The 18,906-nt window shown below is 41.9% G+C and overlaps 1 protein-coding gene and 1 non-coding gene across 2 annotated transcripts in view; both read right to left on the bottom strand.

The window, feature by feature from the left end:
• The window catches only part of FAM20C (FAM20C golgi associated secretory pathway kinase), a 100,843-nt gene that overhangs the window by 42,771 nt on the left and 39,166 nt on the right, over positions 1-18,906 (bottom strand). The gene's annotated exons all lie outside the window — the stretch shown is intronic.
• On the bottom strand, positions 9,234-9,372 carry LOC119943182. Its single transcript, XR_005455651.1, has one exon. It is a non-coding gene; the product is annotated as a small nucleolar RNA SNORA7 (small nucleolar RNA).

Here is an 18,906-nt window from a genome sequence, read left to right on the forward strand (position 1 = left end):
TCCCTGCCCACAATGAGCTTACAGTTTAGAGAATGAGTTTACAGTCTAGAAGATGCTACTGGGGCTGCTCAAGAAGCTGGCTATAGCTCACTTGTGGGCAGGGAATGTGTCTGTTTATTGTTACGTTGTAAAAGCCCAAGCACTTTGTACAGTTCTCTGCACACAGAAAACCCTCAATAAATACAAGTGATCGATTAATTGTCTTCCCTAGAAGGTCCAGGTCTCACAACAATGAAGAAGGTTGAACAATACAGAAGATTTATAAATCAGCCACTTTACAGACCTTTGACTTATAGACCTTCAACTAACACCGAATAGACCTACTTTGTAAGGATCTTGCCTTAGACTGTAAGCCCCATGTGGGACAGGGGTTTGTCTACCCCAGTGCTTAGTTGTGCTTGGAACAAAATAAGCACTCAACAAGGACTGTTATTATTAGTATCATCATTATGATCAAAAAAGGTAGATGTGAAAGGAATGTTAGTACCTAAAAATGGAGAGGGAGGTTAGGAAAAGCCAGGCTGGAGAATTTTGCTGCATGTTGGTCTACCATCCATTAATCTAAGCTTCACTGACTTTAAACCAGGTTCATTTCCTCTCTCAGATGCCCTTTGGGTTTGTTCTAACTTACAAAATTGCTTTATTTTTATCCAAAGCCCCTAAATCACCAGAAGAACAAACAATTAAAGCACTTTATAGTCTGGATTTCACAATGTAATTGCCTGGGCTGCACTAGCTGTTCCCATATAATCCAATTTAAGCATTGGTCACTCAGCGGTAAGGATTTTCCTCATTTGTAAATCTGAGGGTATTTAAAGGTAGAAAAGACAAAAATAGGAATTAAAATAAAAAAAAAACAGAAGACAATGTGGAGTTTGCCCGCTAGAATCTGCTCCTACCCTTCATGTAAAATTCAGAAGTGCCTCATGTCCTTTCTTTTCTCTCTTAGGTTTGGGGTCACTATGTTCCCATCTGGATTGGTCTAAAAGCTGAAGATGAATTTCTATCTGGAGGAGCTAGAGACTATTTGAAGGAATTTTAGGCTCCATGTAAAACTGCATACTATCCAAAGATGTTTTAAATATGGAAGCCCAGTTGGTTTTGGTGCATTTAGCTGTCATAATTTACATTCCAGGTAAAAATAATTCATCCAATCAATTGTATTTACTGAGTACTTACTGTGTATCTGTGGGCTTCTCAATCCCTTAAATCGTGCTTACACTGTTTGAGTTCAATTTATTTGTGTCTTTAAGCAATAACAATGGCCTATTGAAATGTGAAGAGGAAATCATACACCCTTGAGCCTCCCCTTCAGGAGAGACTGAAGTTGGGCAAATCCTTGAATTGGCAGGTCATAACAGGGCAGGTGGAAATGCAGTTTGTAAGATTACCCAGGGAACTGTGTCTCTGATGAGTGATGACAGTGGGTATTTACCCAGTGCCTTGGCCAAAGGCGTCCCTAGACGTCAAGGTCTATGGTTGGAATTCCAGGTATTTTGGAGTAACCAAATCTGGACTTTCAGTTTTGGGGCTTGTAGCACCTGCATTAAGAGCATGGGTGGTGTCCAGTGCTCCCTGATCCCAACTCCCAAGTCCTGATGTGATCCTGTGATGGGAGGTGGAGAGGATACCAAGTTAAAATTTTGCTTATCGACCCCCTAGACTCTAAGCTCATTGTGGGCTGAGAACATGTCTACCAACTCTGTTATATTGTACTTTCCCAAGCATGTAGTACAGTGCTCTGCACACAGTAAGTGCTCAATAAATATGATTGAATGAATGAATCAATGAATGCTCTGCACAGAGTAAGCACTTAATAAATACTACTGAGTACTTACTATGTGCACAGCACTGTTCTAAGTACTGGGGAGGTTACAGGTGATGAGGTTGTCCCACGGGGGGGCTCACAGTCTTAATCCTCAATTTACAGATGAGGTAACTGAGGCACAGAGAAGTTAAGTGACTTGCCCAAAGTCACACAGCTGACAGTTGGCGGAGCCAGGATTTGAAAACATGATCTCTGAGTCCAAAGCCCGGCTCTTTCCACTGAGCCATGCTGCTTCCCAAGTGACTTGCCCAAGGTCACACAGAAGACAAGTTGCAGAGCTGGGATTAGAACCCAGGTCCTTCTGACTCCTAGACCTGTACTCTATCCACTAGGTCACACTTCTTATCACCGTCCAGGTCTCATGAGAGGTCGACGGCCAATTGGACTGTTGCATCAGAGTAGCCAAATGTCTGAAGTTGGCTTTGGTCACACCCGGGAGAGAGGTTACCTTAAGGTAATCATTCCCAGGGGTAAAATTTCTGTAATTTCTCAGAATCTATTGATCAGTAAAATTTCCACATCTTTTAAATAGTTTTACTGCCTCCATGAAAATGCTTTTAGATGTGGGAAACAGTGAGATGACCTTAGATGTATGAAAAGATTTAATCAATTGTGTCTCAGTGGAAATCTTTTAAATGCTGTGCTCTGCCTTGCTCTAACCATTTCAGATATATTACAAATTTATCTCAACTAATTCAAACCATTTGAGAGGTGGCAAGTATTGAGAAGCAGCATGACCTAGCGGCTAGAACACGGGCCTGGGAGTTAGAAGGACCTGGGTTCTAATCCTGACTCTGCCACTTGTCTGCTGGGTGACCTTGGGCAAGTCACGAACAGTGCTTTGCACATAGTAAGCGTTTAACAAATGCCATCATCATCATCATCACTTAACATCTCTTTGCCTTCATTTCCTCATCTTTAAAATGAGGTTTAAACTGTGAACCCTATGTGGGACAGGGACTGTTTCCAACCCAATTATCTTGGATCTACCCCAACCCCTGGCCTGGAATGCCCTCCCTCCACACATCCGCCAAACTAGCTCTCTTCCTCCCTTCAAAGCCTTACTGAGAGCTCACCTCCTCTTGGAGGCCATCCCAGACTGAGCCCCCCTTTTCCCCTCCTCATCCCCATCACCCCCCGTCCTTCCTCCTTTCCCTTCCCACAGCACTTGTATATATTTATACAGATATATTGCTCTGTTTACTTTACTTGCACATATTTACTACTCTATTTTGTTAATGATGTGCATATAGCTATAATTCTGTTTATTTTGATGGTTTTGACAGCTGTCTACATGTTTTGTTTTGCTGTCTGTCTCCCCCTTCTAGACAGTGAGCCCGTTGTTGGGTAGGGATCATCTCTATATGTTTCCAACTTGCACTTCCCAAGTGGTTAGTACAGTGCTCTGCACACAGTAAGCGCTCAATAAATACAATTGAATAAATGAACACTTAGTACAGTACCTGGAACTTAAGAAGTGCTTAACAAATACCATTATTATTATCACTCCATTTCATGAATGAAAAGCCTATGCTCCAGAGAAAGGACTTTCAGCAGGAATAGGTGATAGATGGGACATGGGGGATTGGGTAGCCCTTGAGGGGAATCAGGGTGACCCTTGGGAATGAGGAAAGGTATTGGCAGGAGAAAAAAGCTTGAGAACCACTCGTCTTCTTTATTTTGATTTTGTAAAACCAGGAAGACCCGCTGGAACCAACTTATAAAAAGAGAAAGTCAAACTGTAGGCAAAAACCAACAAACAAAAAACTGGGTCATCAACTTTCTCAGTGAAATACTGTTGCACAACTTTTTAATAGAGCAGCTTTATGTTCTGCAGCTGCCTTTTAGTGCTCAGTATATGTCAGTGTGGCCAGGTGGAAAGAACATGGGACTGGGAGTCAGGAGAATGAGATTCTCATCCCAGCTAGGCCACAGATCGGTGTGAACTTAGGTAAATTACTTAACCCCTCTGACTCTCAGTTTCCTCATCTGTAAAATGGAGACAATCATACTGACAGTCCCACACTCACTGCCTCTTGGAATGTGAGTCCTAAATGGGATAGGGCCTGTGCCTATTCTGATTACCTAATACCTACCCCAGTGAGTAGCATGGTGCTATACAATGTTTTCCCACACCTCATTATAATAACTGTGGCATTTATTAAGTGCTTACTCTGATCTAAAAGATGGGGTTATTATTATTATTATCAAGTGCCATCTAATTTTTTCCAATTTATAGTGACTCTATGGATGTATTTTCTCCAGAACGTCCTGTCTTCTGCCATAATCTGTAACCTTTCTAACAATTCTTCTGTTATCATTGTTATAGTCTCCAGCTATCCAGCTGCTAGTCGATGCCAGATAATATGGTTGGACATAATCCCTGTCCCAGAGAAGGCTCACAGGCTTAATGCCTGTTTAACAGATGAGGGAACTGAGGCACAGTGAAGTGAGGTGACTTGCCCAAGGTCACACAGCAGTTGAGTAGTGGAGCTGGGTTTGGAACCCAGGTCCTTCTCACTCCCAGGCCCGTGCTCTGTACATTACAAACACATTTCATCCAGCATACCAGCATATGTTATCTAGGCATTCACAACTACACAGTATACACACACACGCTTTTGGGGGAAAAAAAACCCATCTTTGCCATTCATTGTCTTGCCAGATAGTTTTGAGCAAGTTGCTTGACCTCTCTGTTTCTCAACTTTTCATGGGGACAGTCCCCCCTCTAGCTTTCCTCTGAGAGCACAGTTGAAAGACTTTTAATGTGTTCATTTGTATTATAATCATGAAAACTAAAGCTTATCAGAAATGATTGGGAAGCATCACATGCGACAATCCTGCCCTTCCATGCCAGCACTTTATTTCTGTTTCTAGACTGTATCAACTGTGCTGAACTTCATTTAAATGTTCACTAAAAATTTGATCACTGCTTCAATGAACAAATAGCTATTCTCCATTCCCTGGCACATATTTGATTTCCATTTACAACATGAACTTAAACTTATCTCATGCGTAAAGAAATGCTTGAACAAGACTGATACTTAAATTTCCTTCATAAGCTACAGGATATCCCCGGCTCAGAAGTGAAAGATTAGAGGCAAAATTATGCCATCATATCTTGGATAATCTTTCTGTTGCTCAACAAATAGAATCCATCTACACTGTCATTAAAAAGATATATTAAGCTATTTAATTTCAGGTTTTCAATTGCTTAAAGGACTACATAAGGAAAATCAGTTCTTTACCCTGGTAATGAATTAAACCTAACCTTTAAATTCTTAAAGTATACAATTCACTCTTCTTGTGTATCTTTCTGGAATTTAAGGCAACTATGTTTGTTTTAGGTGTTTTTTTTATGTGCGTGTCTTATTACAAACCTCAATGCCTGCATCTTGTTTGTAATTCAAAGCCCTCCATGATGGAACCCAATTTAGATTTGAACCATCAGGTATTAACTTGAATTCCAGTTTCTTCCTGTGCTATAATTACTGCAAACAAAAAAAATGTTTGAGAGCTTCTCCTGCTTTTTAGATTAGTTGATGCTGTCTCTGAAACTGTTCATCACATGAATATTCTTTGAACCTGCTGTGTGTGAGCTGCTTAAAAAACCCTGAAAATTTTAATGGCATAATATCCCAGGAAGAATTGTAAAGGCAACACAACATGTCTTGCATTATTAATTCTTAGAGTCCTGCAATTCTGCTGGCTAGAAAATATTGCTGATTTCCTGGAAGATATATCTATTCATTACAATGGATACTTTGTTCACAATAAGCTATTGCAATCATTTCATAACCATACAGCTCTCCTTGGAAGATATCTATATTTTATACGAAGTTGCATACGATGATGGTTACGACAAGCCCTTTAAATCCAAATCCATAATAGGGAGAGGATCCCTGTATATCTAGAAATGAAACCAATTCTCTATTGATTGACCTAACATTAAAGTCTTTGATAACGCTAACCAGAGGAAAATCCATAGCACTTTCACCACATGAGGCAAACTGTGGGCTTATTCATTTGGGGATGTGGGATCCATTAAGCTCATTTAATGACACTGATTATCTAAATGTTTGTAATGCCAATTAACACCACAGGATAAAGGTCACTTTTGCTGAGCATTGATGTGACGCGTTGAAATCATGTTTAACATGAAATGGAGCTGACCTGCCCCAGAGATGGTTGGAGCTTCAACAGGGCAGCTACTTTTAGTGGTTCTACTGAGCTAATGGCAAGCTTTTAAACACCATGGGTAGGTGGGGTAGGGAGAGTTCTGATTGGGCCCGCCTATGTCAGTTATTGATTGAAGGAAGAAGACTGAAGCAAACTGGGTAATTTGGCTCTTAGGCAATCAATGAGCTAGGTCTTGAGCAAAGGGTCTATTTTTTATTTATCACTCTTGCACTTTTAAAGTGTGCTTTTAAAGCACACTTATGGAACAGCCATCTGGGGAACACACCACATAGGCTAGATGTATTAAGCAATTACCTAAAATTTCCACTGCTATGGAAACCTACTCATTCTTTAGGGCAAGATCTCCATTCCTTCAGTAAAATGTGCCAAATGATTCTGAGGCTTGATTAAAGTATTGCATTTCCCAGAGAATTCATAGTAGCCTTAAGAATACATGTCCTTCAGACACTATATCTAGGAAACATTGGGAGGACAAGAATGCTGAAATCAGGCCCCATTTACTGAACAACCACGTTGGATTTAGCATGTTTTCTGTTATCATGAAAGCAACTTCAATCAGCTTACTATAGCCATTCTGGCTATAACTCAGGAAAAAGCAACACATCAATATTTAAAATTCTAATGTTTGTGCCAAATACCACCTGGCTAATCACATTGGTTTTCAAATGGCAAATTGGATATTAAAATTGCTATTACATTTATCCTTTCAAGCAGGTATCCAGGTAACCACTTTAATACTGCTTCAAAGTGGGAAAGAGAAGGAGAAGGAAAGAGCTAATTTCTTCATCTAGATGGAAAATTAATTCAGAGGAGACTCTCAGCTTGTTATGGCCAATTTGATGGAAATCAATTTTTAAAAAAATAATTATTCAAAAAGGGACTGGGTTAGAAAAGACTGATTTCCATGTTCAAAGTATTACAGTGATTAGAGCTTGTTTTCAAAGATGAAAAGGAGTCTTTGTTGAAATGTTAAGCCTGCTGTAACTTTAAAGGTATTTGAATATTATCCCACCCACTATTCAGGGATATGAATAAGAAAGTAAAATGCAGTGAAATATGGATACACTTCCCCTAGAAATTTCTGGATTTTTGATGTAACCAAGGAAGGATGGGCTCTGTTGGCACTTGCAGATAGATACAAGTCAGCCAGTGCTAGGGAAGACAGGGTGTCTGGATGTTGTCCACTGGATGAGTGGAATGACCTATCCTAGCCCACCTAAAACAGGATTCCATATAGCCACTGGCACACTCTGTAGCAGTGACAGGGACTATGGGAGACTCGAGAAAGAAGCTATACAGGCAGTGATCATGTGGGATGACAGCTAGGTGAAGGCAATTCCCTTGCCTCAAGTGTTTTTGGGGTATACACCTCAACAAATAGAGTCTGTTTCCTGGATGGTACTGGTGGGACTTCATTTCCCAGAAATGCACAGCAATTTAATAGTGATAAGTATTTATTATGGTATTTGTTAAAAAAAAGTACTATGTGCTGAGCACTAACTGTACTAAGTGCTTGGATAGATGCAAGATAATCAGATAAGACACAGTCGCCATCTACATGGGGCTGACAGTCAATCAATCAATCAATCGTATTTATTGAGCGCTTACAGTGTGCAAAGCACTGTACTAAGCGCTTGGGAAGTACAAGTTGGCAACATATAGAGACAGTCCCTACCCAACAGTGGGCTCACAGTCTAGGTAGTAGGCTTCAATCCTCATTTTACAGGTGAGGAAATTGAAGCACAGAGAAATGGAATGACTTGTCCAAGTTCACAAAGCAGGACAAGTGGCGGAGTCAGATTTAGAACTCAGATCCTCTGACTCCCAGGCCGGTGGTCTTTCCACTGGGCCACTCTGCCAGTCACCCCCTTCCCTCTTATGCCCCAGTCCCACTCTGACTAGCCTCAATCTCCTGGTCTCCTGGCCTGGGCTCCACATCCCTTCTGTAAAATGGTTCTGGATTTATATTTTGTGTTCATCTAAATATTTAATCAGTTGTATACTATTATTGAATCTAAAACATGGCTTAAAAGATTAAATCAGTTGCTATTGCTTGTAATTATTTTCCCCCCAAAAGCTCAAGGTACCTTACCATTATCAGAAGGAAAATACCTGATTGATTTAAAATTCATTTCTATATGCTAAGGGTGCCCACAATGAGAATTCAAAGTTCTCTCTCCTTGAACTTTGTCCATTTTAGTCGTGAACAGCCTTGATGTGATCAAATTGCTTTCACATTTCAATCCCTTCATTTTTATTCCACCGCCCCCCCCCACCAAAGATCAACTGCAAAGAAATGTCTTCATTTTATTTCTTCCATTTACATTTACTTCCAAGATATGACTGGAATAGAGGAAAAAAAATCAAATAAATACCACATGTATTGAACTATTCACATAAAAATATAAATTAGGTTTGACATAGCTGTCATTGAGAATACTTTTGGTAAATGTTACTCTTTGATTTCAATTCTTAATGAAGAAAGTGATATTTTCCAAGAGTCTCTGAGGAAATATTTTTATCCACAGCTCAGTCAAAGGTAGAAAAATTGGCTAACTTGTGGGGTTTCCATACATAAAAGCAACAAAGCCATGAGATAAAATAATAATAATAATAATAATAATAATAATTATGGTATTTGTTAAGCATTTACTATGTGCCAGGAACTGTACTAAGTGCTGGGGTGGATACAAGCAAGTCAGGTTGGACACAGTCCCTGTCCCATGTGGTGCTCACAGTCTCAATCCTCATTTTACAGATGAGGTAACTGAGTCCCAGAGAAGTGAAGTGACTTGCCCAAGGCCACACAGCAGACAAGTGGCAGAGCTGGGATTAGAACCCATGACATTCTGACTCCCAAGCCTGTGCTCTATCCACTATACCATGCTGCTTCTCTAAGTGAGCTACTAAGTGATAGTACTTTAAAAAAAATGGTTTTGTTAAATGCTTAGCTGGAGTCAGTACTGTACTATGTGCTGTGGTCTTGTCTTATGCCATCGAGTCATTTTGACCCATAGCAACACCATGGACATATCTCTCCCAGAACACCCTGCTTCCATCTGAAATCTTTCTGGTAGTGTATCCATAGAGTTTTCTTGGTAAAAATACGCAAGTTGTCTACCATTGCCACCTTCTATGCAGTAAACTCAAGTCTCCATTCTCGACTCTCTCCCATGCCGCTGCTGCCCAACACGGGTGACTTTTGACTTGTAGCAGATTGCCTTCCACTCGCTAGCCACTGCCCATGCTAGGAATGGAATGGGTAGGGCCTCTGCTTGACTCTCCCTCCCATAGCCGAGACTGGTAGAGTACTGGAAACTCTCCAGGTGCCATCCTGAGAGGGATGTGTTGTGGTAGATACAAGATTATCAGGATTGACACAGTCCCTGTCCCACATAGGGCTCACTCGCTTAATCCCCATTTTACAGATGAGATAATTGAGGCACAGAGAAGGTAGGTGCCTTACCCAAGGTCACACAACAGACAAGTGGCAGAGCTGGGATTAGAACTCAGGTCTTTTGACTCTTGCTCTGTCCACTAGGCAACACTGCTTCTCAGTGTTCCAAGTCACTCAACTGGCTTTTCAGACAGCATCACATATGTTCAGATGTTACTAAAAATGTATTGCCCACCCAGAGAGAGGCACTTTGTAAAGGAATTCAGGTTCTCTATTTCTTAATAGCTAAAAAGAACCAAAACACAAATCCTGCAAACATCAGAGAACCTCCTGTGATCTAAGTATTGTGATTTATCATGTAAAACCGAGTGCTCTGCACATAGTAAGCACTCAGTAAATACCATTGATTTATTGATGTTTGATATTTTGAAATATCTCACAGCTCCCCCAGTTATCAGTGGTTAATGTCTAGATAAACAGTAACATGGCTATGAAAACGGTTCACTGATCTTCTGCTCGGTCATCTAAGTCTCTTTAAAGATAAAATTAAATCTCCCCTTCTATCCTCTAACAATGTCAAGTTTCTTCTACCATCTTTTCAAATGGAGCCAATTCCAATCTAATATCTTCTAGGTAATAATGAGAAGTATTAAACCCTAGTGAAAAGAGCCCAGGCCTGGGAGTTAGAGGACCTGGGTTCTAATCCTGGCTCCATGACTTGTTTGCTGTGTGGCCTTGGGTGAGTCACTTTAACTTCTCTGTGCCTCAGTTCCCTCATCTGCAAAATCAGGATTTAGAGTGTGAGCCTCTTGTGGGACATGCACTGTGTCCAACCTGATTAAATTGCATCTACCCCAGCACTTAATACAGTGCTTGTCCAATAGTAAGTGCTTAAAAATAACATTAAATAATAATAATAATAATAATAATAATAATAATAATAATAATAATAATGAAAATTCACAGTGTCCAGGGATATCAGACTCATGGCATCCTGGTGTTGTTAGGATTAAGGCCTTGACTCCATGAGTGGAGCTATGTGGACCACATCATTGTTCCCACCATAATTTATGACAGGAATGTTGGGTTCTGGAGGTTTTCACTGTTCAGTTCAGTCACGAGCAACCAAGTTCATGAAGACATGACGACTGTTTCAGTGTGAAACAGTCTATGTGAAAAAGAGGTCGAGGCCCTTTGTTTGGAAATCAGAGTATCTGAAGCAACAAGAAAGCTCTTGAGGAACTTGGATAGCCTCCCACTTAGCCTCTGACAGGATCACAGCTAGACCAGCAACAAGAAATGCTCTGCAAAATGGCTGTCAAAATGTATCCTGAAATTCCACAACTTCTCTCAGTGGACTTGGCTTATATTTAGTCACTCTCACAGTTAGGAAGTGTCTTATTACCAGCAGTTCCTCAGACTTGTGACCTGTCCCTGAAAACTGTGTTTTAAATCAAAATATTTTAAGAAGGAAACCATTGATAACCACCCAAGGAGGTTATGATGTTATAAATGAGGGACTAGTTTCCAAACCGAGGTTGGATACCCTATTTTAGTGTCACTGGTAGCAACAGTAGTGGTAGCAGTAGTAGTAGAAGAAAATGCAATAGTAGCAGGAGTAAAGGTTTTAATTGAGTACCTGTTAAGCTGGTAGGAAACTATAACCTAGCATAAGTGATATTTCCTGTCCATAAGGACCTTACACTCTAAACCATCATCATCATCATTATCATCAACAATCGTATTTATTGAGCGCTTACTGTGTGCAGAGCACTGTACTAAGCGCTTGGGAAGTACAAGTTGGCAACATATAGAGACAGTCCCTACCCAACAGTGGGCTCACAGTCTAAAAGGGGGAAACCAGAGAGACAGACATACAAAATTTATAGATATTTTGCCAAAATGACCTAGTATTGTGTACTCAATCAATTACAGGTGACTAATAGAGCTAGATCTATATTTTTAGAGACGGGGAAGCAGGCCTTTTTTTAATCATTGGAAGTGAAATGGATATGTCACCCCTCCCTGATGATGCTTTTCCTGGTCTTTTCTTCTCCCCTCCTTGTCCTTTTTAAACTTTTCCCTTCATTCCCCTCAGTCATGGATTTTAAAACTGTTTCCCCTTTTCTCCATGACTTCTGTGGGCCCCCTCCTCACCCCTGCCCCCACCCCCACCCCAGTCCAACTGCACGTGCTGGACCTAGTACCATTAAAGAGGTGTTATAACATCAAAATCTATGTGCTGTGAACTGAAACAAGGTGTATATTTAGAAATGTGAGAAGCAGCCTAAATTTTAACTGCTGCAGGGGGAATTGTAGAAGGGATCTCAGAAGTGATGGAGGCCAACTGGTTGCTAACCTTTTTGTGATATAGAAAAACACCTTGCTTTTATTCTCTGCTAGAAACTGGGAGAGAGGCAGTGTGACCAAGTGGAAAGAAGACGGGCCTGGAAGTCAGAGGACATGGGTTCTAATCCTGGCTCTGCCACTTGTCTATATGACCTTGGGCAAATCACATAATGATTCTGTGCCTCAGTTACCTCATCTGTAAAATGGGATGAATACCTATTCTCCCTCCTTCCCTCTTAGACTGAGAGCCCCATGTGGGACAGGGACTGTGTCCGATCTGATTATATTGTATCTACCCCAGTGCAGTGTTCAGTACAGTGCTTGGTATATAGGAAGTGTTTATCGAATACGACACTCAGAGTCTGCTGGGCTTACATGCCTGCCAAGTCATCTACTGCAACATGCACTTATAGAGAAGCAGCATGGCTCAGTGGAAAGTGTACGGGCTTTGGAGTCGGAGGTCATGGGTTCAAATCCTGACTCCGCCACTTGTCAGCTGTGTGACTTTGGGCAAGTCACTTAACTTTTCTGGGCCTCAGTTACCTCATCTGTAAAATGGGGATTGAGACTGTGAGACCCTGTGGGACAACCTGATCACCTTGTAGCCTCCCAAGTGCTTAGAACAGTGCTTTACACATAGTAAGCGCTTAATAAATGCCATTATTATTATTATTATCATTTTGAGACTCCTTGGCTATTGTGTGGAACTGATTGGAGAAGATGCAGGATTTGGGCTGGCTGCCATGCACAGAAGTGGTAGAGGTGGCATAAAGGAAGGAAGCAAAATGTGGGAGATAGAGGGCTGGAGTTAATCTACTCATTCATGGATCCTTCTCCTCTCCTTCCTATACATGGTGAGAAACATAAGGTTGATACTTTTTGAACGGAGTCTTGGCCAACAATTTAAAGCCCCCTAAAGCCCAGCCTTGAGGCAAGGGGGTGGCACTAACTTACCTGATGCTAAGTAGGCTGTTCATGCTGCTCCCTGGATATAGAACAGTGGGCAGCAGACTTCATTGTGCCCTATGATTTATTAATATTGATTTACTTTAGGAGCATTCAAGATGCTGAGCCAAATTCATAAATCCCTTATGTTAAAGGTTGACAGCAATTCCTGAGATTCTTATATTTGAATACCCAAATTGATACAGAAATAGATAAGTGGGTAATGGCAGGGTTGTTATACTTCCTTTCTGTAAAAGATTTTTTTTGTCATGCAGACATTCAAACACAGATGCATGTGGGCGCTGAGCCACCTCAAGGAGAGAATTTTGGTAAATGATTATTATTTATCATTTATGAAATAACAGATGGATCTGTGTGAGGTGAGCTTTCTTTTTAAGATCATTCTGTAGTTAAAAAAACACTACTTTTGCCCCAGAACTGCATCAGAAAGCATAACGCTTAGAACAGAAGAACAGAAGATATGCAATGTTCAATTCAAGCAAACCAGTGATCCATCTCGCCTAGTGTTCTTTCTTGGACCTTGCAACAAAGGTCACCTGCAGGAATGTTGTTCTCCTTGACACCCATCTTACTAAGTCACTTGTGTTCTCTGTGCCTCAGTTTCCTCATCTGTAAAATGGGGCTTTAATACCTATTTTTCCTTCTTTTTCAACTGTGAGCCTATGTGGAACACAAATTGTGTCTGATCAGATGGCACTGTATTTACCCCAGTGCTTGGAACACAGTAAATGCTTAACATACAACACAACTATTATTATTATTATCACCAAAGTCTTAACGTTGGTCTCTAATTACCCATTCTGGACTCACCATCCAAGAATCGGTTTCAGCCCTTCTAACGCCTTCTAACCTCTTCAAGCTTTTCCTCTAAAAACCCATTATGGGTCTCTTGCTGAAAACTACCAATCAATCCATCAATGGCATTTATTTAGCCCCTACTGTATGCAGAATTCTGTACCAAGAACTTCAGAGAGTAGAGTACAACAGAGTTGGTAGACAAGATCCCTGCCCACAGGGAGCTTACAGTTTACCAGTGTTGGAGCTCTGAATGGAGCAGGCAACATTACGGAAGCAGAACCCATCGATCCCCATTTTTCAGCCATCAACAGAAACCTGGATATTTCCCCCATCTCCTTGGCAACAGACAGCACCTCAACATTGCCAAATAAGAAGCAGCATGACTTAGTGGAAAGAGCCTGGGCTTGGGAGTCAGGGGGCGTGGGTTCTAATCCTGACTCCGCCACTTGTCCACTGTGTGACCCTGGGCAAGCCAATTAACTTCTTTGTGCCTCAGTTACCTCATCTAGAAAATGGGGATTAAGACTGTGAGCCCCACGTGGGACAACCTGATTACCTCGTTTCTTGTATCCAGTGCTTAGACCAGTGCTCGGCACATAGTAAACACTTAACAAATACCATAATTATTATTAAGAGCAGCTACCAGTTGTATGGCTCCAGGCCAATAAGGAGAAAACACACACAAAAAATCATATGGCATTCCGGCTTTTTCTGCTCAAGCCCAAGTGTTTTTTCAGCCCAATAGGCCTCCTTTGAAACAAAGTTCTAGTTGCCCAGTCTCCTATCATTAACTCACTAAATTTAGGTAACTTGAGTAGCGTGGCCTAGTGGATAAAGTACAGGCTTGGGGTCAGAAGGACCAGGATTCTAATCCCAGTTCTACCACTTGTTTGCTGGGTGACCTTGGGCAAGTCACTTAACTTCTCTATGCCTCTGTTACCTCCTCAGTAAAACAGTGATTAATATTGTTAGCCCTGTGTGGGACAGGGACTGTGCCCAATCTGATTAACTTTTATCTACCCCAGCAGTTAGTACAGTGCCTGACACATAGTAAAAAATTAAAAAATTGAGAAAGGGCATGATTTGTGAATGTCTTTAACTTGGAATTTGGTTCACCTGGAGAACAATGCTGGGAAATAACTTTAAGCCTAAAGGCTACCCAGAGATACTCCTTCCAAGGGCAAGAAGATCTTGGATTCTTACGGTTCGCCGCAATGGGGGACTAACTGGTACAGTGCATTTCCACTCTCCCCTTTGCTGAATAGCTCCTTTGTGGGGCAACAAGGCTGCCTTTGCTACCTCAGCCTTCAGCATACACACTAAAGGCATTCAGACCAATTGCCCTGTACCCTTTCACTACCCAGAACATCTGCCCCTCTAGCCAAGCAAGGCTGGAAAGCAGCCACCATTTTTGACTGCTTCCAAAAGCGTGAGGAGATGGCATTTTAGTCCTTTAAAATAAAATACCCAAAAAGGACGAAGGAGCTACAAGCAGAGCTTGGCATGTGCCTGGGGACATTCTCCACTGAGGTTAGGGTCAAGCTATTTAATTCCAGATGGCCAGAGAAAATGCAGAAGCGACGTGGCAAGCAAACTCTGTGCAGAGGGAGAGCAGCAGTACAGGCCAGGTGACAGGAATAAAAAATGAAATACTTGGATTTCTTCACACTCCAGTATCATTTGATCTTCCTGGCATGGCCCTCTGCTGGCTCACACCCTCCGCAAGATGCAAAAATAACAGGACTGTGGCAGTAGGAATGCTTATACCAAAACCAACAAAGTCCAATCCAGTAATTTGGTAATTTCTCCAGCTTCCAGTGAGCCTAAGGTTAACAGCTCAAAGGCTGGATCTGAAGTGCATGAAGCAGTGGCAAGATGAAGGTGAAAAGTACTTAGGAAGTCATCAAGGACACCTGGAGGGTCAGTGGAAACTCTGTCTGAGCCAGGCATGATTACAACCTTCTCAGCGGCTCCAAAGCTGAGAGAGCTCAGATCCCTGAAAACACTTAGAAAGCAATTCCTTTACTGTGGAGTAAACATCAGGCTGCTGTGTGTTAAAGCAAGGTCATGAGCTTACATGTACAGCCTATGGAAGGGTCCCAGACTAGAGACCCAGGGTAGAGTACTTGGATATTATTGCTTATATTTATTGAGCACTTACTGTGTGCAGAGCAATGTACTATGAGTTTGGGAGAGCACAATATGACAGAGTTGGTTGACACATTCCCTGTCCACAAGGAGCTTAAAACACTGACAGTGAGTCATTTGTGACCTTTGGATATTTGATATTCACTCACTCCCAGCCCCACAACACCTTTATACACATCTTTAAATTATGTATTATAAATTATTTGTTTATTCATATTAATGCATGTCACCCTCCACGAGACTGTAAGATCATTATGGGCAGAGAATGTGTCTGCTAATTCTGTTGTATTATACTTTCTCAAGCATTTAGTAGTGCTCTGCACTTAGTAAGAGCTCGATAAATATGATTGATTGATTGATTTTAGATACTAAGGTAGGTTTCTGAGGTCACCTGGAGCCTTCTTCCTTGGGAAGAGGCTCAATTATTTTTGATGTTTTAGATGAAAGATTTAGGGGTTCCTGAAAACTGGAACCCTAGACAAGACAACATATAGGCCAGACAAGTGGCTAAAAAACAAAGTTTGTGGGTGAACAGGGTCACCTGGTCCCATTTAGCTGGTCCCTTTTAGACTGTGAGCCCACTGTTGGGTAGGGACTGTCTCTATGTGATGCCAATTTGTACTTCCCAAGTGCTTAGTACAGTGCTCTGCACATAGTAAGCGCTCAATAAATACGATTGATTGACTGATTTAGCTGTATTCTTTTTCTCTTCATCTGTATTCCCAAACCCTTAGCCCCTCTTTTTTATGGTATTTGTTTAGCCCTCACTATGTGCCAGACACTGTATTAAGAGCTGGGGTAGATGCAAACGAATCAGGTTGGACACAGTCCATGTCCCACATGAGGCTCATACTCTTACTCCACATTTTACAGATGCGGTAACTGAGGTATAGTTACAACTGATTCCGACAAATGCCACAAACTATACAAGTATTGACCATTGGTATACATGTATTTAGGCCTTTACATGACATAAGGCATTAACACACATTTCTGAGTAGTGCCACTTTTACACCCCCTCCTGACATACTAAAATTAAAGTCCTGTATTTTGTTTAGACAGCTCAATTATTCTGCAGTGTTCTTGGGGCATCCATTGAGATGATTACTGCAATGTCTCTCTGGGCCTGCACTGAGGCAGAAATGATTGACTGGACATCTGACAAATTTAGCTGCCAAATGATCTAACAAGTCAACATCTATATTTTGAAATGGCTTGCAGTTCGGCCCCAGATTCTAAACCCAAGGCTCTTTCCACTGCCCACCACGATCAGAAGCTGGTAGCTTCTGGATTGTCAGTCAGCTGCATGTCCCTGGTGAGGCCTTCTGCCCTTTTCACCACCCCTCATTAGATGTACACACATGGTTTCTTAGCTGCCAGCACAGTCTGCTCCATCTGTCGCTGGCATGGTGCCCACTCATACGCTGCTAGCTGGTCACATCGTGGCAAAGGTGCCAAAAGAGCAATGGGGCAGGAGAGGCTGCTGACCCAGTCATGGCATGTAAATAATAATAACTGTAGCATTTGTTGGGCCCTTATTATGTGTCAGGCACTGGACTAAGCACTGGAGTCAATATAAGTTAAGCGAGTTGGACACAGTTCCTGTTCCACGGGTGGCTCAGTCTAAATGGGAGGGAGAATATTTAATCCTTATGTTATAGCTGAGGAAACTGAGGTACAGAGCAGTTAAGTGACTTGCCCAAGGTCATACAGTAAACAAGCGGTGGAGCTGCAATCAGAATCCACATTCCCTGATTCCCAGGCCTGTACTCTTTCCTTTAGCCCATACTGTTTCTCTAAGAGATGCAGGTGACCTCTCTTGGAGAAATTGGATTTTTTTTCTGTAAGAGGCCAGAGATATCAACCCAGGAATGGCCCTTTTCCCTTATCATGATGGTGACGATTAAGCACAAAAGTGTCCGATGAGCTCAAATCTTCCAGACCTGAAGGATGTATAAAGTGAGCCCAGTGTGCCTATTTGGTGCACAGCTATATTTAAGCTTGCAAGGCCTTTTACTCCACACAGGGCCACAGAGCTGGATTTAGTCACTTGTCAAAATCTGGGGGAAATGGCATCAGTATCTCGGGAGGGAAGACAATGCAGGCCTTGCCCCCCTTCATGGGGTAGATGCCAGATAAGTGGGTCGGACCAAGTCAAGAGAATACAGGTCCAAACAGAATTAATAGAACCACGTGGGACCACTTGCATACAAACCCCAGACACTAGATGAACCCCTTCTTCCTTACTGGCATGGAAAAGATTTTCAGGAAGTAATAATAATGATGGTATTTGTTAAGTGCTTACTATGTGCCAAGCACTGTTCTAAGCACTGGGGGAGATACATGGTTACCAAGTTGTCCCAGATGGGGCTCACAGTCTTAATCCCCATTATGCAGATGAGGTAACTGAGGCACAGAGAAGTTAAGTGACTTGCCCAAAGTCACTCAGTTGACAAGTGGGGTTTAGAACCCATGACATCTGAATCCCTAGCCTGTGCTCTTTCCACTAAGCCATGCTGCTCTTGTGGGAATCCCTATTTGGTTGCTAAGAAGCAGCTCAGATTAAGAAGCAGTTCAAAGAAACAGGGGCAGGAATGATCCCTTCCTGCCTTTGTTTCCTGATGCTGCCAAATATGTACTGAGCTGTGGACTCTGAAAACCCTCTGCCTCAGTGGGCAGGCATCCTTGCCCCAACTTTCCTCCGGGTATCTCTGCCACCTTATCTCAATGCCATTAGACTATAGACCTCTTGAGGGCAGAAATCAAGTCTATCAACTCCAATGCATTGTACTCCACTGAGTGCTTAGTGCAGGAATCTGCACACACCTAGTGCTCAATAAATACCAGGCAGGACCTGAATGACCACCATTGCTGTTTTTCTGGAATCTCCCTAAGCCTCTGGTAAATCAGTATTTCTAAATTGCCCAAGTCAATATAAAACAGCCCTAGTTTGAGGATGGTACATCCTTTGGGAGCATTAATTCTTTCCAGTTAGTGGTAGGACAATCTATAAGTAGCTATTTCATCTCTGCATTAGGAGTCCCGTGGACCGCATTTATCAATCCTCCCACTGGATAGCCATGTCAGACTGCCATTGATTATCTACCTTTTCACAGTCCCCTCAAAGAGAACACTTCAAGACCTGCCAGCATCCCACCCTAACAACCTGCTCTGCAGCTAGATTTAGCAGCAGTGCCCTTAGGCAGACCATGGCATATTC

Source organism: Tachyglossus aculeatus, chromosome 21, assembly GCF_015852505.1.
Source record: "Tachyglossus aculeatus isolate mTacAcu1 chromosome 21, mTacAcu1.pri, whole genome shotgun sequence".
In the NCBI taxonomy this organism is placed as follows: Eukaryota; Metazoa; Chordata; class Mammalia; order Monotremata; family Tachyglossidae; genus Tachyglossus; species Tachyglossus aculeatus.